The 23,745-nt window shown below is 40.9% G+C and overlaps 1 protein-coding gene across 1 annotated transcript in view; it reads left to right on the forward strand.

The window, feature by feature from the left end:
* Window positions 1-23,745, forward strand: part of NCKAP5 (NCK associated protein 5) — a gene marked incomplete at both ends in the record, with an annotated part of 382,055 nt that overhangs the window by 130,623 nt on the left and 227,687 nt on the right. The window lies entirely within an intron of this gene.

Below are 23,745 nucleotides of genomic sequence, written 5' to 3' on the forward strand. Positions count from 1 at the left end.
AAGTAAGATCAGGAAGGAAAAATCAAGACGTGGGGAAAAAAGTTTGATATATCACAGAAACAAAGTTTTCAACACTGCTGTGTGCTGTGAAAGAACAAAAGGAAACATTCTTCTTTTCCCCATCCCTCTTCTTAGGATTTCACTTAAACCCATGTGGTTCTGTGTCTGAGCCAAACATTTACCAGTTGCTTTCCATGTACATCTTTGTTCCATCTTCTAATAACTTTCCTTGCATTGTGTATAAACCCCTTTAAATAGACTCTTGGCTCCTGGTGGCCTGTGTTGTTCTAAACAGACAATGCAGCTGCTCTCTCATTATGTTCACTTGAATCCTTTAGACTTTGCAGTTCTTCTCTGTGCCAAGATTTTGCCCATGTTGTTGGTCTAAGGCACTACAGGAAGCTAAAATTTTATCCCATTGTATGTTTGCTGGTAATAGATGACGTGTGACCAAGCATACCACTTCCTTATTCTCAGCAGTTCTTTTTTCTGAAGATGAGCTATATGCTTTAAGCTTTTAGAATAATTCCAAGTTTCGTTGCCATAAGCACAGTCATTTCTGTGGCAATAGGAGTTGACCTGTACAGAACTTCTTGTTCTTTTGCTTTCTCCTTCTTTGAATTAGTTGCTTGTGTACCTCTTCTCCATGCCCATGGTGTATGTCTGCGTTCCAGCCTATGTTCCTAGTCTCAGGTATAAAAGGCAACTCGCAGTTTGTAAAGTGATGACCCTGCTGACTTACTGCATCCCTAAGGGCAGCTATATCCTTAATAAAAACATAACTGTGTAAAGTGCAGTAAGCGGTGAGCGTAGGCCGAACCCAGTGCCATAAACGCATCTTTCTGTTGACTTTGTATGAAGTCCCGAGCTACCAACTGAACCATACTCAACATGTGGAGGAATGTCTTGGCCTTCTTGACGTCTGCAGTAAAGTGATTCCTGGTGGCTGCTGAAAATGCGATTGAGCCATAATCATTCCTATTGGTGCTAATGGCAATCTGACAGGCCAACTTTCACAGAATTTACTACATATAAAAGTAATTTTTCATGTAAATAGCACATGTGGTAATACAGGGTGTCCTAAACCACGACACAGGGGGCTGCTGGGGAGGCCTCTGGTGTCTAAGCCTTAGGTGGGTATTGGTTGGTCAGGAAGGAGGAACAATTCCCTGGATGGTTTACTGCAGGTTTGCTCCCGCCTAACATTGGCTTTACGACTCCTGCTGTAGCGTGGCTCGTGTAGATGAGTAAGTTAGTATCAGTATCCAATTGTCATTTTCAGAGTTACCTAAACAAAACGAATAATTACAGTATTGTAATATGCTGCCATGGTGTGATTTTTATTTTTTTTTAAAAATGCATGCTTTTGTTAAAAGAAGTATATTTACATTTGCATTGCCATTGTAGTATATGCATAGCCAAGGACTCAAAGATGCATCAGTATTATCAATTGATATGGCACAAATGAGGAAATAACTTGATTATTTGCTGCAATCCATTGTTCTACCACCGTTCTACTTTGTCTCCCAGCTGGCTCTAGAGGTTGCACCAGCTGCTGGTCCTGGGCATGTACCAGGGGGTCGGGGCAACTGCTGGGGGCTCGCGTCTATGTTATACTTGGGGTACTCTGGTTGTTGTCCTGGTGCACAACTGCAGGAGGGAATCTACAAGCCTTATGAATGGTGCGCTCAAGACCTTAAATAGTGATACAGGACAAGTTTTCACCTAAAAGATATCACTCAGCACATTAAATTACCAGTGCAAATGCACCTAGCTCATTAAAATATGGTCATAAAGAATGAGGCCCCAAAACCTCACAAGGTATGTATGAAACAAAGGTCAGCAAATGGTCAGAGAAATAAACTCCAGAATACGAGGGAAAATGAGGAAACATTCGTTGGAGAGCAGGAACAGATTTCTTTTGAAATCAAGGCTTCTATTTGTTCTCAAAGTCCGACATTCTTACAGGATCAGATGTTTGAAGAGTTACTTCAAAATTGCTATGACTATCCATTGCTGGCATGTGTCTTAGATCCACATCAGACTATTAGGTAACAGGAGCCTACAAACACTGGTGTCTCCTAAATTGTAAATGTGGACAGCCTCTGTCCAGACCCCTTATCTGAAAACCAGAAAGTCCCAAAACATTCCAAGGTTTCCAGCTCCGGAGTGCATGTAAAGGAGCTCCTGGTTTGAGCTAGAATTTGTGGGGCTTCATGGTTCCCTGACGAGGAGCTAGAAGTTGGTTCCTGAAGAGTCCAGCATCACAGAGGGTTGAACACTGGTTCTGGTATTTTGCTAGGAAAGACATGGGTGGCAAAGGGCAAGGATGAGTGGCAGTCTAGACCGTGAAGTAGGACCAAGGATGGCTCTCTTGTTTTTTTTTTTTTTTTAAGCCGGGAAAGAGTGTAATAGACCTGCATGGCAAGGAACGGGAACCAGGGGTGGCAGAACCCTCAAGAGGAGTAAGGCAGGTGACGTGAACGGGTGAGAGGAGGGACTGGGAGATCAACACCATCTTGGCAGGTGAGAAGGAAGAAATTGTTGGATTTTGGTTTACTTCCTCTTGGAAGAAAACAGTGAAGTTGTGTTCAGGAAGAGAACTGCAGGTTTGCAGGAATTGATCGAAGGTAGAAAATACTCAACTGCGAAGGGATATCCTATTAAGTTTGAAAAGCTGTGTTAGGAAACTGTCAGAACTGAAGGAATAAAAAAAAATTGCAGTGGAACAGTCTGTCAAGTCTTGAGATTTGTGATACAGATGTTGCAAAGTGTGAAGGCAGGAGTGGAGAAAGATATTAGGATCTGCAGCAGCATGTATTTCAGTGAGGAAGGAAACCAGGTTGTGAAACTGGAGCAGAGCAAGTGTGGTACTAACAGATGTTACAAATCTTTTCTTTTACTGGGACTTGTTTTCTAGGGTGGAGATACTTGCATCAAAGAAAGGATCAAATTTTTCATAGCTAGCTAAAAATATTTTTGATAAAAGCTAACGCTGTAACTCATTGGTGGAAGATGCACTTAACGTAAAGGAAATAGTGGCAGTGGTCCCTGGTGGATTTACTTCACAGAATAATGAGAACATGCTTGGGTATTTATTGTGCGTTTTGAGGGCTGATTTTCGGTTTTGTGCTAGGGTAAAGGCTGGATAGGTTGGGATGCATCAGTGTGTGAGTTTATCTCCCCATTGTCATGTAAAGGCTTTTATAAGAAAGATATTTATAGCAATACTTAAATAAATATTATTAGAGTCTGGATTAATCTCCTTAACATCTTCACTTGCAGTGGTGTAGCTGTGATAGTCTTAAGGACAGTAAGCAAGACAAGGTTTTCAGTCGTGGGTGTCTCTTATAAGATTAACACAGGAGAAGTCGTCAGGCTTTTGGCACATCAGCCCTATTGTCTGTCCTTTCAGTTCTGTTATCTCCTCTTTTTTATGGTGGCAGCATGGACCACATATTTTTGACTCGGGTCCAAGTTGTTTGAAACATACTTGGTTTGTTTAGTAGTAGCTGGTTCAAACCTCAGTGTGAGGCACATAATAAACAGTTCTGGTGCATTTTGCTGCAATCTTATACTGATAAATCTATTTAAAAGTAACAGGTAAATTAACAAGAACTATTGTTAGATCTAAAATATAACCCGTAGTTCCAGTCAGGCATGGATTTATTGATGGCACCGAGGGGACCTAAGCATGGCATGGCCCTCTTCCCTCCAGTCCCCCTAAGTCAATATTTCAGATGCAGAGCTGCTACATGACAGGATGAAATCACAGCGCTACAGCCGGGTGTCTGTGCCCTCTTCCCATTTGGATCAGTAGTGAATTTCTCTCTGCCTTCAGAAAACTTGCTCCTTTTTGGTTTTTTACCCTGATACTACAAAATATCCAATCAGTGAGGTCTGGGTAGGAAATCTGAAAGCTCCTTTCCCATACGGTGAGACAAGCGGTCAACCAATGAAACAATTTGGATTAAGACTGCATTGAAGGTCTTAATTTATTTCTTTGTCTGTCTAATATGTGGTGCAACTAAATATGTATTTCTGAGCGACTGCATCCGCTGCTTTATAGAGAAAGCTGCTTGACACGATGCTAATTTATTAAAAAGAAGGAACGGACATTCATTGCTGGATTTTTAATAAATACAGCTGAAAGATCTTCTTTCCTCTAGTAAGAGAAAGGAAAGAAGCTTTCATGTCTGGAAAATCATATAGCACCTGAAATATTGGTGAAGGTTGTGGCTAAGGATAGACTGAGGTGGCCAGAGAATACTGTGTGGACTTTCCCTGGGGCTGCCCCCGGGAAGCTGTGGCACCTCTCCCCATCCACCCTGAAGGGATGGCTGTGCCACCCTAACGAGGGACCTGCAGGGGTCATAGTTTGATGTTAGTTGTGAGTGAGAGAAAACGCAGCAAAGAATGTGGTCTAGACCTGCTTTGGTCCTTATAATAATCCTTGTTGGTTTAATGGCCTGCAAATAGCATGCTTGGCTTCAATTTGAAATGGGTTGGCCAGTGTAGTGGTTGGTTCAGAGGAGCGTATCTCCAGTGGACAAAATGACGCCACACCAACACAGGCTTGCTGCGAATCCAGCCTGCGTGTGTCTAACCTCGTATAAGCAGATCCTGTTGAGGTGAGGAGATGAAACATAACTTCTCTGTGGAAGCAGTGGGATGGAGATCTAAATGTCCGTGAATAACGGTGATTGTAATCTGTGAGCTAAGTTAAATTTTGACGTTTCATAGGTATCCTGTACCTTAGGCACAGGCCTTGCATTTTAGTTATCTTCCACCAACAGGTGTAGACTTTTTTGAATGCTACCGTATTGATTTGCAGATGCTGATTACTTGGCTAATTGGCTAACGGCCAGCCCAGTGATTCTTTTGACACGCTGGCCTGCGAACCGTGGTTTTTGTAGTGCATTTCAAAGTACCAGTGTTTCAAACCAGAGCCTTCAAGATGTTGCATGTCCATAGCCCCCAGTAGACCCACACCCAGCTCGTGTCAGGTGGCACCGGGGATAATTTGGGTCTTGATTGAACATAAATCTGATCTGTATGATTCTGTCCTGTTTGGGTAGTCCCCGTTAACCATTTAAATAAGAATTGCTGATGCACAGAAGAAGTTTTCCAGAAAAACTGCAGAAAGGTGTCAGAGTGCCACAGTGTCGCAAAATGGTGTGGTTGAGTGAAATACCAACCTCTGCAAAGATGGAAATGTATGTATACTTGAGGTACATGTATGCTCCGGCTTCCCTCCTCATAGGTAGGTCTCAATGACTGAAATCTTTCTCTACTTTTTGAATACCATTCTGGATGAAAGACATCTTTCTTCGAAAGTTTGAGACCCTCATTAATGACCTGTGATTGCTGTTCTACAGGAGCTCTTCTGTGGTTGGCAAATGGACGTTGCCACATGCATTTGCAATTGTCAACCTCTGGCTCATTTGTGTCTTACCTTTTGAGGGAAAACCCCTTCATAATCTCTCAGCATTCATGAAAAATGATGGTTTTGTCAGACTGTAGTACAAATCACAGCTTTTGTTCAGGCTAGCTATATGGGATAAAGCCCTCCCAAAAGGATAGGAGTTGCAGTTAGTGAGATGTGACAGTTAAATGAGATTAGAGATTTCCTCTTTGGCTGCAAGTATATACCTGAGGATAAGACTATATTATTTCTATTATAATAATTAACAAAATATTCTGTGTTAAGAAAATGGATATTTCACACATTGCTATTTTAGATATCTGTCTAGTTTTACATGTCTTATAGGTTCTTTGTGACAGGTTATCATAATAATTATTATATTGGCACAGTTCATAGGCTCTGTATTATCTAAGTCTGTAGTAGTACTATAATGTCATATCAGCTTTGCTCCCAACAAAATCAATGAATATTTTGCTCTAGCTAACATGCGGCAACGTTGTAGAGGTTGACAATTAAGACTGGTGCCACTGACTAACCCACTGAAAGTAGCATTTTGATTTTTTTTTTTTGTGTTGTACTGGGATGAAGGCCAGTTGGCCTCTAAAGATAGTTTCCATAGCTACTGTCCTACAGAGAAAGAAAACGCTGCCACAGCATTTTTCCTTTGGACCTTTATAGTTTTTATGCAATCTGTCAAGACAATTAATTTTCATCAGATGTATTGGTTATTAGCTGTTGAAAGCAGGGGGGCATGGGTGGGTACATATGATGAAAAAGAGCATTAAACTAAGTAAAACATCAAGAGATTTCTTTATGTACACAATATGAATGCATTTCAGATTTACAAAATCCCATTACTGCAGCATCTGATATGCTAGAATGCAATCTATGCTCAAAAGATGAGGTCCTGAAACTGCTCAACTTTATTTCTGAGAATAAGCAAGCCTGGCACTGACTTTCGCCATTGCTTCATGTTGAATGTTGTGATCTAGATTTTTAATTCCTTTTAAAAATGAAATGAAAAAAAAACAACTCCCAACCTGTCAGAAAAGCTCTTGAACTTTCACTGGTTTAAAATAAAAACAACTTTTTGTGCCTCTTGTGTATGGAAGAGCATAAACAGGGCAATAAATACTACGGTGGTATGTTGTATAAAAACAAACATTGAATGTGAGATTATTTCTTGAGGTTCGCGTGGGTAATGTCTTCATTTTGCTCTGCAATGAGGCTTCAGGGCACGTCGTTTCGAAGTTGGGGCTGGTTCTGGGAGTCATTAACGTGTGGTTGTATTACCAGCTCAAACTGCACATTTCCCGTAGATCGCTGAGGCAGAAATAAGTATTTGAGTACTCAGATCGTAATATTGGAGCAATTTGTGTAAATTTATGACATCTTTCCTCATTCTCTATCTGTAAAGTAATGGAAGGGGCTCTGCTCTCTAGTTATGGATCCAGCTGCTGTTGCCGTGCTCCCAAGCAGTTGTGGTGTTGTAACTGCTTCAGAGATCTTAATGTCAGGTCTCGCTCCCCAGGTTTGTCCTCCTCTGTGCTGTCTAGGACAGTCCTCAGACCTTACTCAACGGCTTTGACCATAGTAATTAACTTCAGGGTCGAACCAAGTTTGCTTAGGAGAACCATCACCGAAACGCGTGTATTAGAATTGGTGAAGACTTGTTGGTTTCAGCAACGTACAAATACTAGTGAAAAAGCGGTGCGCTTTGGACAACTAGAGAAAGAGAGGAGGCGGAGGAAAGACAATACAGGCGTAGAGAGGATGGGTGTTCGGGGTAGGGTGAAGTAGGTGGAAGCATGGCCCTGTCCTTCAGTGTGGCCATTTGATGGCTGGCCAGCAAACTCCTGGGAAAATCCTCTGACCATTGAGTAAGGAGCAGACTTCTAAGCTAAAATGAAAAACCCCAGCCGGAGCGAGCTGGTGGCTAGGGGTCTCTACTGCAGAGGAGACAAACTAAAAGTCTGAAGGGTCAGAGGAGCATTTTCTTCCCCTTCCTCTCTGGTAAAACTCTACAAAACTCTACCTCTCTGATTTTTGGCTGGCCAGCCGGGCACTATTGACAGTGATTTTATATGCCCGAGGCTATGGATGCTCCAGCTGCGGGGACGGCAGGCTCTGCGGGGTGGCTGGGTGTCGGGGCGGTGGTCGGGAGCCTGGCCGGAGGAGCACGGCCGAGGCTGCGGGAATGTCCGGCAGGTCCTGCTGAGCCTTTCAGCAGTGTCCCAATGGTCCCGCTGGCCCCGGGAGTGGGGCCGAGCCCTGCTGCCCCCGGCCTTAAGGAATGGCTAAGCCCTGCTGGTCACCAGCGCTAGCCATCCCGCGCCGTCGTTGCCTCTCTCTTAAAAATCCGGGCTAGTTACTTGTCTGGGATAACTCTGCTGATTAAATACATGCCAGTGGAAAAGGGCTGAACGAAACCAGCCATCTGGCTGCCTGTTTAAAGTGTTTAACTGGTGCTTGTTGTGATGGGCATAATCTTCTAGGGTTTCTAAATACTTTTCTTCATTGGTACCTGTGACACTAAGAGGTACTTGGGTACATTTACTTAGAAATGTTTTCCTCGTAAAAGGAAAGCTGATTGATGTTGGTTTCTTATAAGTTTTGTAGTTCTGAAAGATATCGCTGTTTGTAAAGAAAATATGGCTTTGGGAAACCCTGTAAAACGTGGAGGAAAATGGAAATTATTCAGTACCTATCTAGAAAATAAATAGTTTTCTCTATCTGTCACTTGCAATTCTAAGAGATGGGAAGCTTTGGATTTTTAAGCTGTAGTTTTTATAGGTGCATACAGAAGTACTGTCTATGAATAGGTGAAGTTTTTCATAATGTTTTCCCAGGGCAGTACTCGGGGAAAGTACCTGTTGACAGACCCGGTGTACCTGGAGAGTTTATCTTTTCCTACGTCTGAGATTGCGAAGAAAGCATGAGGATGTGAGCTAAAATAATTTTGAATTTAGCAAGTAGCTGTACAGTCATTTAACACAATGGGACGTTGCGTTGATGCTGAGTGAGATCTTTGTAGACGGAGGCCAAGGGGAGAGCTGCTGATGCAAAGCCTCACCTTACTGCCGGAGCCAGCCGCAGGGCACAGCGATGCCTTTTGTGTCTTGGTCGTGCCTTCTCACCCACCATGCGTAATGAAGGGATGACTATATGGGTACTTTGTGCAGAATAAAATCCTAGCATTTCCCTTCCGCGTGAGATTAGATGATAGAGGCTTTCAGTGTCAGCTATGAAAACTGTTCTTATGGGATGTGCGGTAATGAGCAGGTACTGGTTTTATAGTAAGAAATAATATGCAATCTAAAACCATATGGGTTTTTTCTGCTTCACTAGAAAAATCCTTAACATGTCTTCTAGATAACCTCCAAATGACAGACGAAACTAATTAAGACAATATCTTGTTAAGAAAAATATGTCAACATGGAAGTATTTTAGCGTATCAAAATATGCTTGTTCTGGCAGCATGATGAAAAAGGAGCAGCTTTGGGGACTTTCAGAAAGGAAAGTGAAGGCAAACATCTCTTAGACATTGATCCCTTGAGTTCGGAAAAGCTCTGAACGCCTGTATAGCAACTTAGATATATATACAGAATATATGTTGTTAAAAAGTACTTTCAGCTCTTTTTACACTCTTGTAAAACCCTGTTAAGAAAAGCCACTGGTACAATTTTGCTAGTGAACCCTCGGTATCGAGGAGCTTGCTTCTGGTGGCTTTCTCTAAGAAAATTCTAATTATTGCTGGTGGATGTTCAAGTAGGTGCTTATTGCAGCCTCATTCTGATCCTTTGAATTCAAGGTAAATGCGTACCTTAGGTTTAAGCAGCAAAAATTCAAAATGCCTATGTATGTATTTCCTGGCAGCTGTTTTGATCTCTCATAAACTAAAGGCATAGCCATGTAGTGACGCAGGAGATTTATCTACAGAGTTTATCACCAATTTTATATTTGGCTGTTTTTCTTCCTACTCCGTTAACATGGGTACTTAAAGTGTGGTTCTAGTTTTATGATCTCTAATATCAAAGTACCTTAAAATAAAGATCAGTCTCACTTACATAATTGGCAAATGCCCTTTACTGGATTTATTTTCTTGGTATAGCTTTTGACTGGGGAATTAAATTGTGAAATAATCAATACCTTGATTTGAAAGTGACTTTTTCCTGATTCTATAAATGAGGTAATACTTGAGGTGATGCTGCGTGAGCATTGTGTGTGATTTTTATTTTGCTTCCTACTAAAGGTGATGTAGTTGGCTGTGGTGATGACTGTAAAGCCATTTCAGAGCACAGTTCATTACCCAGATACAGTACTGGAATCCTTCTGCTCTGAAAAATGGCAAGGAGCTTTATTCAAACATCAAGTTGGTTTCAAAACATGTTATTTATCGTGGAAACTGGAGAAATGCCGGTTTGCCTATGTGTTTGGTTGACATTTGAACTGCTGAAAATCTTTCCATTTTAATACTTCAGTTAATAATTTAAGTATTTCTTAATCTACATTTAATATGTTTGGAAATGCCTGAACGCTGACACGTCTTAATCCTTATTCACCCATGTCTTTTAAATTACTTGTTTTGTTTGCTGAAGTTAGCTTCTATCGAAGTTGATGCTATTTGAGCATTGAGAAGCTGGCCTCATTCATGAAGCAGGTCCAGCTCACGTCTTTGGGTAAAAACATTTCAAGAGGGTTTGGTTTGTCTAAGGTTTCTTGAAGATATTTGCTTCCCTGATTTAGGTTTTAAACAGAAAGCTGTTTTTTTAGATTGTGTTTACTTGTTACGTGGTGGCAGTATGCTTTTTCATAACAGGATTTTCAATCGCATCACAAATTGGAAAAGTTTTAAGTAACAGTTCTGGCCCGACTTTGTTGAGCTGTACTAGCTGAAGGGATAGACAGTACCCAGGTTTCATCTGATAATGTTTTTTCATTTAATATTCAGAGAGCAGGTTTTAAACATGTTGTACTGAAGCAAGTTCGGGTCACCACGTGAGAGTTTTTTAACTGAGCTCAGTAGAACAACTTGAGTAACGCAGGTGGACCTTGTGCCCGTTGCTATTCAGGCTTCTCTGTTTCATCCCTAGGCAACCGCTGAGGTTGTGATTTGACTATGTGTGCATTTAAATGGCTTCATAAATACAAAAAAAATGCCATTGCTCCACTAATATTTCTAATGGGCTCTGAATTTCATTTTTGGTAGTGTTAAGTGTTAGACTGGTATATTATGTGGTAAAACTGTCATTGATAACTTAGTTTCTCCATCTCTACTTGAACATGTTGGAAAGTTTTGCATATGTTACCATATGCTGCACCCATTATTTAAAGTGACAGCTATAGTTTCTATATTAAAATTAGCCTGTGTGTATGCCAGCAGCCGTTTGGTTCAGTACAAGTGGCTGTCTCTGTCTGGCTGGGGCTGGTTCCATGTCCTTGCAAAAGCGAGTCTTTGCTTCTCTTTTTTGAGGTCTACTGAGACAATGAAGCTTGAGTTTGAGGTTCCAGTTAATCATCTAATTTGTCAAAACACATAATCAGCCAGAGGCCACGGCCTTTGACTTTATCTAGTCTTCTTTTGTAGACAGAGTGATAGAAGAAACAATTATGTCATTAGCTTGGAAGTAGTTTTATTGCTGTAAGGCTGCATAAATGTGAATTCGTGTGTTGGATTACTGAAGGATACTTCAAAGTGCTTTTTAACATGCTGGTTCTAGTCTTTCTGGCACAGTGAGATGTGTTTTAGAGAACATCGTTTTCTGTAAGGCATACTGAAGCATGTTCCCTAGCCTGGGAAAGGACTGCGAGAAGCCCAGCAGTTTGTAATGAATTCCCTGTTATTAGCTTTCCTCCTTTTTTTTTTTTTTTTTTTTTTTTTTTTTTTTTAATCACAAAGCTAGTAGGTACTGAAGTTCACAGAGATTTATAGAAAAGTTTGAATTGCATTCTCTCTCCAAGTCTTTGCAGTCAATAAATAGGATCACGTTCCTGCATCTGAAAACTAAGTGGCAATTACTGCCTGTCGGTACATCCAAAATATATTTTGTGTAGACGTTTGAGAAATGCTCTTAGAAAATAATTATTTCATGAGGTGAACTCTGCCAAGATACCCTTTTGTAAAATTATCCGCTTTTGGTAAAAATGTAAAATGGATGATTTGTACTTCAAGGAACAACAGGTCATTTAAGGATGTGCAACAGTTGGTTCTTCGGCCACCAAACAGCCACCAGCACAAGCACTTCACTCATGGCACGCGCTTAGCATCAATACAGACCCTGGAAGCGCCTTCCAGTAGGACTCCCAGCAAGGTGACAGATAAAATATATCTTGGCAGAGTTCACCTCAAATGTCCTTTCTAACTGTGAACCATGCTTTTGACTTTCAGAAATATGAAAAATGGATGGATTTCTGAAATTGTTTTCATAATTGGTTTAATCATTTTTTCACTATTGCAGTATAAATTCAAATGACTGATGCACTAGTGCTTTTAGTAATAGAGATCATGGGTATACCCATGTCGAAGTGAATAGCTGGTTTCACAGTAGTGTTGTAAACATGGCAAATACAGCGTGTCTTTCAGCATATATGCTCAGTATTGATCAATTATTAAATTGTATGCCGCAAACCATATTTATATTGTTTTAGTAGGTTTTTTTCCCTTCATATTGGTTGTTGCTTCAAAGTATTAAAAAATAAGAATAATTTGTCTTGAATGCATTCGTTTAGTTTTTAACTCTGCTCCCTTTGCTACGTGTTGTTCTTGGGCACCCACAGCCTCCAGTATGTGCTTTCTATACGCTCTGACACAGAATGGAAATTTAGAAGTATAAATACAGGAACTATGTGGTTTACATGTAGATGTTTTCCCTTGTGTAGAGAGCATCTATATTTATTTATATATATATATCTGATAAACTGGTTCGGCATATACTTTGGCCCATTCTGATGATTTTCTAGGTACAAGGGACTACCTGTTACTGCGCTTTAATCCTCGTGCTCAATGCTCAGTCTAGAGGCGCACAGGTAATACCCATGGAAACCGGTGCTGCTGTCCTGCTGCTGTCCCCAAAGCTGTGTATGGTATCTCGCTGTTCGGTCTATTTGATTTCCTGTAAAAAAGCTATTTCGGGGGCCTGATTCGAGTTTTGGCTGTCTCTGGCCTTAAAATGGAGACAGTCCCTGGCAGAAATGCGTCTACTTGACTAAGCAGTGTTTCTGGCTCTTAATAGCATAGTATTCTTATTCTTGAGGGTGCAAAGTGGAATTACAAGAAACAACAAAAAAACCAATTTAAGCAGTAAAGAAAAGGACTCTTTCTGAACAACTTTGATTCTCTTCTGTGTTTTCCTCTTTGAGTGGAAGGTCATTGCAGATTTGCTCGCGATTTGTGCCAGAATACTTAAGTATTGGACAAGTGCATAAAGGAAAAAAAAGTCAAGAGAGGGGGGAGTCCATCAAGTGAAACGGAATAAAATCACTTCAATTTTATTCCTTGTCCACAATAACAACAAAAGGATGGTTTTTCCAAGGTATTTTAAGGTTCAATTAGAACAGGACATGAGTGACAACTGGAAGGTTAGAGAGTGTGCAATAAACGTAGCTCAGAGAGAGAAAAAGCGTAGTAAGCACAACCTGTTAAGTAAAACAGAAGTCTGCATGCTGTGGACTTTCTGGATGGATAAAACCACATCACGCTGTGTAACACCCCCAAAAAAAGAGGTTACAAAGAATAGCAGGAATGTGTTGTGATGATCTGAGAACAAAGGAGTGGGAAACAGAGGTAAGAGGTCAGCCAGTAATGAAGCAAAATCAGATATCTTCTTTGAATTGTAAGGGCAAAACTGAAAAGCTTTGTAGAGAACAGGGAGAAAAATCTTTCTAAACATTCTCACAAACAAACAAGAACTGGGCATATCACTCGGGCAGAGCAGAAGGAAAGCTAGTTATGAAGAAAGGAGTGGGATCGATGAGTTTGGTAGAGCTTAGTGTCCAAATTGTCCAAGGCTTTGTGTCCAAAACAATGCATTTGGGTTTTGTGCCTGACACACCATTTTTCTTCAGTTGTGCATTTGGTCTTTTTTTTTTTTCCTTCTTTTCTGAAGAGATGCACTTCTGTCTTTTTCTTTTTATTTCCATAGAATTATAAGAGATGGCTTAGTGGTGTGTTTCTGGGATCCCTGGTTGTCAGATGCGGTTGTCTACAGCCTTCATTGCTCTCTTGCAAATTCATTGAGTTTCGGAAGGTGGCAATTTATTAAACAGGGTGTGGAATCAGCACTTTGCATGAATGTTACTCATGGAATTTAAGAGCAATTAGAATTAGGACTAAGCCAAGGTCTTCTGATACTGGTAAAAGTTTTGCATGGAAGGAAGAGACACTATGAGAAGTAATAGCAGTCTGCATCCCTTTCTTGCTGTTAGTTTGTATCTGAGTAATTTTGGTTATGAAAAAATGTCTCCATGATTTTCAGCCCTATGTGAAAGAAGGGTTCTGACTTCATTTTTGTAGAGGACAACCATACAAATTTCAGCTAGCACCCTTGCAGACAGCCTCAGGGGAGAAGACTGAAGGAGTGAGAATTCTTTTGTGCTTTGATGCATTGGTTGGGAAAGTTACACTCCCAGTAAGCCTGATGCATTTTATGTTAATAAACAAAGATCATTAACTGAAGACTGAAGTGCTGCCAATTCTGAATCTTTCATGAGCAATAAATTCTCATTAAAAATCCTTTAGGGAAATGCATATCCTTTCAAAAGAATTTCCAGAGCACATCATCTCCATGTGACAAATCTCCAGAGAAAAAATATATATGAGCAACCAGTGATTGGGGGATTTGTTAGCTCAACTTCCAAGTCCTTTGCAAAAAGAAAACCTTGTTTTCTTGTTTCTTTGTTTTTCATTTTTCAAGGTCTTCTTATGTCCAGGCTTAGAGAAAGAAAGAATTCACTTTTGCTAGAAATGGCTGAAGGGGTTTAGGATTCACAGCTGATTCTGTTTGGGTCACAATCCAGAGAATTCTTCATAGATTGGGAGATATCTTCTAGATTCAAAATTAAAAACAAAACAAAACTTACACAAGTAAACAATGCAATAAAAATAGTATAAATCTGTACACTGTAAAGATCTAGGAATTCAGACCATGCAGAATACCTCAGCCAGAAACAGAAGAACTGAGATTCCGTCTAGTCTAGAGAACAGCTTGACCCAGCTTAGAAATGAACAGCAAAGCACCAACACTCACAAGCTGAAAGATGCTGCTAGGAGTATTGACACTGAGGAGAAACAGCTACACTTTCCCTAACGGTGATGCGATGCGCAACCTACAACGGTAGAGTAGTTTTAGATCTAGAGTAGAGCAGAATAGAAGTGCTGAAGGACATGTTGAAGAAAGGTGAGGTGTGAGAAGTAGCCTTACACATTGTGGTTTCTTTCTAGTCCTTGCTCTGTCTCTTCTTTCTTGAATATGCAATAAAAAAATAATCTTTCAATAGCTATGTAGAGAGAGTGGCTGTATTCACATCACTGCGGTTGATTTCAATTTCACTGAGTCACAGAAATCAAAATCTGACTCTTTTGAAAGTGGCATTTTGTTTGAGCAGCATCTTCCTTGGGTTGGCGACTGATGCGTTGCCAGGCTGGTGTCAGCTTCGCTGAACAGCCACATGTCTCCAGCAATGAGAGCGGGTGTATTTGGGGATCAGGACCAAAAAAAGCACCTTGTGGGGATGTGAATCGAAGAGTGGCAGTTGGGTGTGTTGGAAATAAGGAGGGGTAAAAGGTGGTGGCTTAAACTGTTGTCTTTCTCCCCTGGGCCAACCTGTCATGTAGCAATGACCCTGTGCCTCTTTCATTACCCACTTTGAACCCAGCTGCCCTATCAAGCTCAGCTGCGAGGTTTTTAGCAACCTGCCTTACTGCCTTATTGTCCCATTTAAAGAAGTGGAGCTCCTGGGCCATATACCAGTACGGGAGGATCAGGTGAATTAGTAGCGTGCCAGAAGGGATAGGTGGTAGTGTGAAATTTGCTTTCCACACTGGAAAGCACCTGAAAAGAAGAGCAAGCAGTCATTTTTGTAGTAGAGGATGGGGATCGGTGTGCAACAGCTGCCTATGTTATAATTTGAAGTTTCTTTTGCTCATTTAATATTGCAAACTGACTTCTATTAGTCCTTTTTTTTTTTTTTTTTCCTGTTTGAACACTGATGTTTTCCATGATGATAAGTCTTTGAGAATTTGGCATCTTGCCTAATCATACAAATTCCCACTGCATGCTTCTTGGATTGCAACTTATTGGCAGAAATAAAACAGCATTAAATACAAATATTACTGTTATTATAACATTAAAATTGATAAATCAATCACTTATGTCAAGAAATTCCAAACTACAACAGGGTGAATTTGTCAAACTGCTTTTGCTAGGTATTTTATGGTGTGGATTGTAGAACAGGGACAGTAAGGTTTACGGTTAATGTACCACTTTTAGTCATAACAAGTTTTGTGGGACAGATCCTGTGCTCATTTATTTGTAGTAGTGCGTTTTAGTAGTTTATGGGATATATTGAGCCAATAGGTTTAAACAGGGAGCAAATCTGCGCAGAATTTGGCGCTGCTAAAACCTTAACTGTGCTTTTCAATAAATGCAAGGTTTACATAATGCACGGACTATTTAATTTATAATGTGAAAACCTGTGCTTCAGATGTATTTCAGCGTTCCGTATGGTAGTGCTGTTTACTTGGTGTTTCTTGGCACTTAGGTGTTTGATGTACATACTTGATGTTGCATTAAAGTTGATAGCCAGGTGTAACTCCCTTGCCTGCTGCAGTTTACTGGTTTGTGCTTGGGCTGATTTTTAAAATAGATCTTGAAGTATCTCTCAATACTGTCCACAGACTTCATAAATGATTAGAAAAATGTTGATTTTTTTTCTCTATTTTTGTGTTTCATAAAAAAAAAAAAAAGTAATCTTTCTTTTCCCACCTATTTTCTTCCTCTATTTGGAATCTCAGCCCAAAAGAAAGGCTTCAGAGGAATATATCTGAAAAAAAAAAATTGCAACTACATGCACTGACTCGTGAATAATGGTCGTAAGTGAGATGTTCCAGGAGATTTGTAAAATGATTGCTTGGTATAATTCATAATTACCCTGATGATTTGGCATTGTGTCATACAAACATTAATCTTGCATCCTACAGCTGAATGTGTGTGTCATGGGGAAGGAATCACTTTTTTTGCCTGTTTTTTTTCTTAATCAAGAAACTGCATTGATTATGAGGGTTGGTGCCGTCTCCATGGCTTATCAAGGAACTGAAAGGGGGCTTGGTGGCTTTATTTGTTGTCATTCTGATTATTTAGCAGTTACCAAAGAATGTTATTTAAAGGTCTCTATTTAAAAAGCTTTGTTCTTCACTTGCTGGCTTTTCTGGCTTTTCTACGTTACCAAGGTTAAAAACCATCTCAAAGCTTGAGGGGAAAAAACCCCAGTGTTTTAAACTTTGGGTCTAGACCTCCTTAACTGTGTCTGATTCTGTTGGCCAAAATTTATACAGAATTTGAGAGGTGGGCTGTGTTGTGGAGTCAGCACTAATAGTGGAAGGAGACTCCCCCCCTCAACGTTAAACAATACATGTATTTGAAATGTTGCTGAAATACCGGTGGATCATTAAAGTGTGTAGTCTTGCATCCATAATGTCAGTGCTGAAAACAATAAATGTCAATGAAGATATGAAGATTACCAATGTGAGAGAAGATGCTTCTGTTGAAAATGCATCGCTGTCTGTCCCCGTGTACGCACTCAGGACAGACTCGCCGTGCTCAAGTGCGCAGCGCACCTTGGCTGCCCTGCCGGTGCTGGGAGAGTAACTTGTCATGAGAACAATCCTGTCATAATCTACCATGGACTCCTGATAACCTTTCCTTTTCCCATTTCTCTGTCATGGCTCTGCCTCTCTTTCCTAGCCAAAGGCAACCTTTTTTCTTCTACGATGACGGCTCTGTCCCCGCTATGTTCTTCACTTTGCCTCCTTCTTTCTGACCAGGGACGCGGTTCAGCCCTGTGTTACCCCGTCATCTTCTTCCATGGAATTTCTTTTGTAGTTGGTGTCTGTTTTGGCTGCTTCTGGAAAGTAACGAGATGATCTTCTTTGAACTTCTAACTCGGATTTCATATACATTAAAATCCACTGGAAATTGTTGAGGAGCCCCTGGGGATTGCTGAGATCTATATATTTTAGATTGTAGTTATAATTCCTGGGTGGGTTTTTTTTTTCCCTACTGTTAGTGTCACCCAAAGAAAATACAGTTTAAATAAGTTACTACCTGGTTTGCTTGTCTGGAGTTGGAAGTATCATGCCCTGTAGAAGTCTCATGTAAGTGATGTTTTCTGTCTGCTTATCTTTTATTCAGAAATGAATACAAATAAATTAGCAATAAATAGGAGCCTATGCCTTACTGGTGGCTCTATCCTATCTATTCTGCTTCTGCTTGACAGCATTAGTGCTTCCGTTACTGTAACGCCAGTCTTTGCAGTTATTGTAAAAATAGTTAAACAAAGCTTGTCCTTTATCAACATTAAATTCAGAATGAATACTTCTTTACGGGGTGACTTTTATTGCAAGATCTAGTTAAACCGTTGCGACTCTAGAAGACCAGTTTCAAAATGCACACGACGCTGACATATATAAAGCACCAAACGCCTCCGTTGTACGTGATCTTCAGTAGGAGGGAAGGTTGCAGCATCGCTAACCACTGCGATCCCAATAGGAGCTGAAAGAGGCGCATTAGTTCACTGCAGCCATTCCACCCTTGGCTGTTCCCTTGTCAGATCTCATATACTCGATGAGGTCAAGCCTGGTCAGCATTCGGATGGGAAACCTCCCTGGAAAACCAGGAGCTGAAAGAAGCCGGGCTTGTGGCTCTCCACACAGGCTAACACCCTGCCCCAGGGTCGGTTGTTAGCACCACGCTATGTTTAATCCATGTTTAATGGATTTTAGCGGTGTTTTTTCTGGTTCGTTTGAAAAACAGTGCCGTGGCAATAAGTGATGATGTAGGTGGGGAAAAAGTTAAATAATTTTGGAAAGTGATAAATAAGGAGTGGTTTCAAGGCACAGAGGGACGCCTTGCAAATTCAGATTCTGACTCTCTGTCATTTTTCTGTTTACTTTTTTCCTGCACGAACAAAGTATTTATTCACCTTCTGAGCCCCACAGCAATAGTGTAGAATGGGAAACTTGGTTTGAATTTCTCTGCTCCAGAAGAGCCTGCAAAAGGCACAGAAGGACCCACTGGCATGTGGCTTGGCCACTCTTATTGGACACTATCAACAAAAATAAAACAAATTTTAGAAGTGTATTTTTGAATCTTGAATTTTTCAATAGGTCAAGTGGTTGTTTTCTGGCTTTACGTGCAATGAAAGTTATAAAATGAAAGGAAAAGCCGGGCTTCATTTTATGGTGCAGAACCAACACTTGTAAATGAAGTCAAATCGGAGTGAAAGTTTCCAAGGAGGGATGAAACATCAAGGAAACGCTTTCCTGTTCGTGAAAAAAAGGCGAGTAGAGGAACAATTAAATGAGTAACTTGGGAGCTGTCATACCTATTAAATTATGTCCTCATTAATTCCTTGGGTAGGAAAGTAATATTTTACTTAGGAAAAAAAAATGGGAAAAGTTAAAAAGCTTCATGTGTCAATGTTGAAAATGCAAGACCTGTCTATACGCACTGGCGGGTTGTGGGGCTGCTGTGTGTGATCAAGACAGGAAAGGACAATGTCAGGGTTTGATGTAACCGTTGTCTTCCCAGTGGATCATGGAGATTAAGGTTCACTGAAGCATTAAATTTTGAATGATATTACTAAGACGTTTTCCATTCTTTTTGAGTTTCGATCATGTTCTTCATCAAAATTATAACTATTTTTCTTTATTAAAATTGGAAAATTATTATTTACCGCCTGGTCCTGTATGGCTGATTTGGCAGATAGATATAATTCAGCACATTATAGGGAAATATGTATTTCATATCTTTATCCAGAAACTACTTTACGTAATACCTTTCTGTGTTAGATGGAGAAGCAAAACCCTGTGCCTAAGAGCTTCTGAGTCTGAGGTTTCAAAATACAAATGAAAATCTTATTTCAAAATTTGAGAAGCTGAAGTTCACTGCCAGAATTTTTTGTTGTTGTTGTTGTACCACTGTAAAATAGCAATTTAGAGAAGGAGAACTAAGAAAAAGGGAGTCTGACACATCTAGCGTAGGCTTTATTGTGGTGTTTGATCTGAGGATACCTGTTACCAGATCAGGAACCGTATCAGCATTTGCTCAAAATTATGTGATAGGTGGGGGCTTGTGATTGCATTGATTTACCTACCTTTATCCTTGTGGATTGGGAGAGGTTCAAGTAGCACAGTTTTGTAGTGAAGCCATGAGCTCTGCGTGTTGGCTGTCACTGTCACATGATACAGGTTGTTTTTGTCTGGTGTTGAATGAGTTGAACTGGTCAGAAGGGAGAGCAAAGGAAAATTTTAGTTTAAGAAGAGTTCAGAATTTGCAGGATTATTTAGCACATTTATGTTTTTCTTGGGCTAAATGGGCTTTCCTCAAACTGTTGTTTTTTAGAACAAGCTACTGCAGTATCTGCTAGCGATATTGAGACTTGAAATGGATCTTTCTTCCATCCACACAGTGAATACTTGTGTGGTTGGTTCCATCTGGAAAGGATATAATTGAATCCTTGTTTGGCTCCTTTAATTATCTCTTTGCAGAGTCTTTGGCTGGGAATTTTGCCACTTGCAAATATTCAAACGTAAGAGTATAAACTGTGCTTTCAAAGAGCGTTTTTGTAAACCTTTTATCTTTTGGTGGTTTTTCAAAAGCGAACATGAGAACTTCTCAATGAACATGTTTTAATTTTGTAAATCCTCAGAGAAGATTTTGTTTTCATGCAGGTTGGCTGTAGTTGCTAATTAACTTTGTTAATTAATCATGCTATAGGGATGAAACATGCTTGATTAAAAATAAATAAAACCATATAGCAACAATAATGCTACTGATTTTTCCTGTTTAAAAGCAAAGATTAAAAAAAACAAGATTATCTTTGAAGCTGCATGTCAAATGTTCTTTGCATTTGAAATATCTGAAAGGCTAAAGCAGCTAAAAGCTTATTATTTTTGCAGCTCGGTTGTAGTAAAATGCTTATCCAATTGTAACACTGTGTTAAAAAATGGGGGCTGAGAATAGTCGCTGAAGGTGCTGTCTTAATCAAAACTGCCCGAGATGGTGGGTAGTAACCAGCGGGTTTATTTGGTTGTGCTTAGACACGAAGGTCCTTGTTCTTTCTTATCATGTATCTTGTATGAAAACTTCCAGTGCTGCGGATTGGTGTTAAATGCTGTTGGCTCATAACAGGATTTTGACGACATTTCTTATCCGGTATAGCGGCATACGTTTGTACAGAGGTGGTGGAAAATGGCTCACTGTGGGCGATGGGCCAAGTGCATCACAAATGAAGCTCCCTGGAATGATCTCGGGGATGACTGTGGTCCAGAGGCACGCTGAGCCTCTGCCGCGTGTCCTGTGGATGAAGGTAACCATCTGCCGGAGGTCTGGCTGTGAGCGTGCAGCTCCTTCACCTGTGGAGTGCAGGCAGGAGGGAGGAGATGCTCTGGGACCTGTTTGAAGTGGGAGCACAGAGTTTGCTTGCCTCAAAGTTGACTTATTTTTAGACACTGTTGGAACAGATGGCTCTTTCTGTATCCCCTGTTGCAGTTTTTTTCTCATATGTGGTAACTGGGTTTCTTTTTCATTTCCTGCTGTTGTAAAGTAGCAGGAATATTATAAACAGAGTACAAGAGTGCCAGTCTATGCGCCTCTTCGCTGGGAAAATTGTTAAGGAAGCCCTTTCTGAACCTGTGTCACCCAGAGGGGGAAGACCTGGCCTTGTTAGGAGGAGCCGTCTTTACGGATGGAGCTTGAATGGAATTTACTCTGATAAAATTCCAGAATTCCAGAAATGTGGAACTGATTCCATGTTGGAGGTAACACAGAGAGCGGAAAGTAGGAGTATTCCTCATGCAGGAGGAATAACTAAATAAATCTCTGCAGATGACTGGCAGAAAGTGTATGGAGGAGTGGTTTGTGGGGTTTTTTGTTTGTTTATTCCCCCTTCTCCCCCCCATCTTTTCTCATAAAATATCTTTAGGCACTTGTTTTGCAATGAAAAAGTCAAAACCCCCTCAAAGGGTATACCCGCTTTTTCCACTAAAACATATTAGGGCACTGAAGCGGTGCAAAAATGCAATGGGCTATTTCCAGCAGATGAACTAAATCCTTAAAATAGGATTAACCAGTTTTGAAATTTGCCTGTGATAGTATCTGAGCAAGGAAGAGGGAGGGCGGTACGTGTCCTCTAGAAGCTGTTTTTAGGATGGTTGCATTAAGGCTATCAATGCTGTACTAGTGCCACTTCCCAATTTTCAGTAATTTTTCAGATGCGCAAAAGAGGGTCTTGATATCATGCTGGAGTAACACAAATGCAACTTCCACTGGGCTGTGACTGTATCGTCCTTAGGTTTTGCCAATATTCAGTGGTTTCAACATCATACATGTTTACAAATCATGATGTTAGCAATTCCTGGTATTAATCTGATAATTGTGCTTGCAGGGTGCCATCAGCCGACTGCACGGGGAGTGTTGTAGGTGTGCAGTAAGCACGTGGGAGTAGGTGACTATTTGGGAGACCTAAATACCACATTTTCTACTGAAACAGCGAGGGAGGACTGGTTTGGTGACCCAAGCATATGTTGAGCTATGGCTGAGGGACACGAGTGCTGTCATTCCCACAGTAATTAGACAGGTAGGCGCAGATCTTCCTTCCTTGGCAGAAACGTTTCCTGAGAAATGGTTTAAAAGCTACTTTTATTGCAAGATCAGGAATAAAATGTTGTAGAGCATTTAGCTTTTTCATGCTGGATGAGAGTGACCCAGTCATAAAATCATTTTGGTTGGAAGAGACCTTTAAGATCATCAAGTCCAACTGTTAACCTAGCACTGCCAAAACCACCACTAAACCATGTCCCTCAGCACCACATCTACCCGTCTTTTAAATACCTCTAGGGATGATGACTCAACCACTTCCCTGGGCAGCCTGTTCCAGTGGATGATAACCCTTTCTATGAAGAAATTTTTCCTCATATCCAATCTAAACCTCCCCTGGAGCAACTTGAGGCCATTTCCTCTTGTCCTATCACCTGTTACTTGGGAGAAGAGACTGACCCCCACCTGGCTACAACCTCCTTTCAGGGAGCTGTGGAGAGTGATAAGGTCCCCTCTCAGCCTCCTCTTCTCCAGGCTAAACAACCCCAGTTCCCTCAGCCGCTCCTCATGAGACTTGTGCTCCAGACCCCTCACCATCTTTGTAGCCCTTCTCTGGACACACTCCAACACCTCAATGTCATTCTTGCAGTGAGGGGCCCAAAACTGAACACAATACTTGAGGTGGGGCCTCACCAGCGCCAAGTACAGGGGGATGATCACTGCCCTGGTCAATCATAGGAGTGCCTACAGAGTCTGGGGAGATCATCATGCGCCGGGTCTTCCCTCAGCCCCAGCTGGGCACCTTTGCAGGTTTTTGGGGACGGGAGTTTCCAGCCCCTGCTCTTCCCTGTTTTCTCCCTGCTCTTCCCTGCTCCCAGCCCAGCTGGGAGATGCATCTCTGCATTTTCAGGACTCTGTATACTTCCACTGCCGTGCCCTGCAGGAAGGGTTTCTTTTCTGAGCTCAGAATGTCTCAGGAGAGCCGGGGGCCTGGCCCTTGGCAGGTGGCACGAGGGCAAAGGCTCCGGCCCACTGCTGTGTCTCGGCAGGGCTGAGCAGTGGCTTTCTGACATTTACATTATACTGAGTAGTCACGGGGGCAGAGATGCTGAATATCCCAGGGAGGTGCCAGGATGCTGCACTGGGATGCTTCAGGTTTGTCTTTCCAATTAGACCAAGTAGAATTTCTGGGCAAAACACGAGTAAATGGAAAATTTCAAATTTGGTTATGGATATATTCTGGTTTAAAAATACTTTTGCTGGATGTTTTAAAAGCTGATCCTCTTTTGTAAATAATTTATTCATGTGCAGATTTATGTTTTGTTGTGTACCGATAAATTCTTCATGTGCTGATAAATTCCTCTGACATTTCTGCAAGGTGCTTTTCTTTCAAAAACAGATATTCTTCTTTAAAAATAGCCTACTTGAAAAAGCGTCCTTGTTTTTCTTAAATCCTTTTAAAATTATGGTAGGTTGCTTGAGTCCCACTTGTTCTGTAAAGTATTT

This window comes from Vanellus vanellus, assembly GCF_965231255.1.
Source record: "Vanellus vanellus genome assembly, chromosome: 5".
Classification (NCBI taxonomy): domain Eukaryota; kingdom Metazoa; phylum Chordata; class Aves; order Charadriiformes; family Charadriidae; genus Vanellus; species Vanellus vanellus.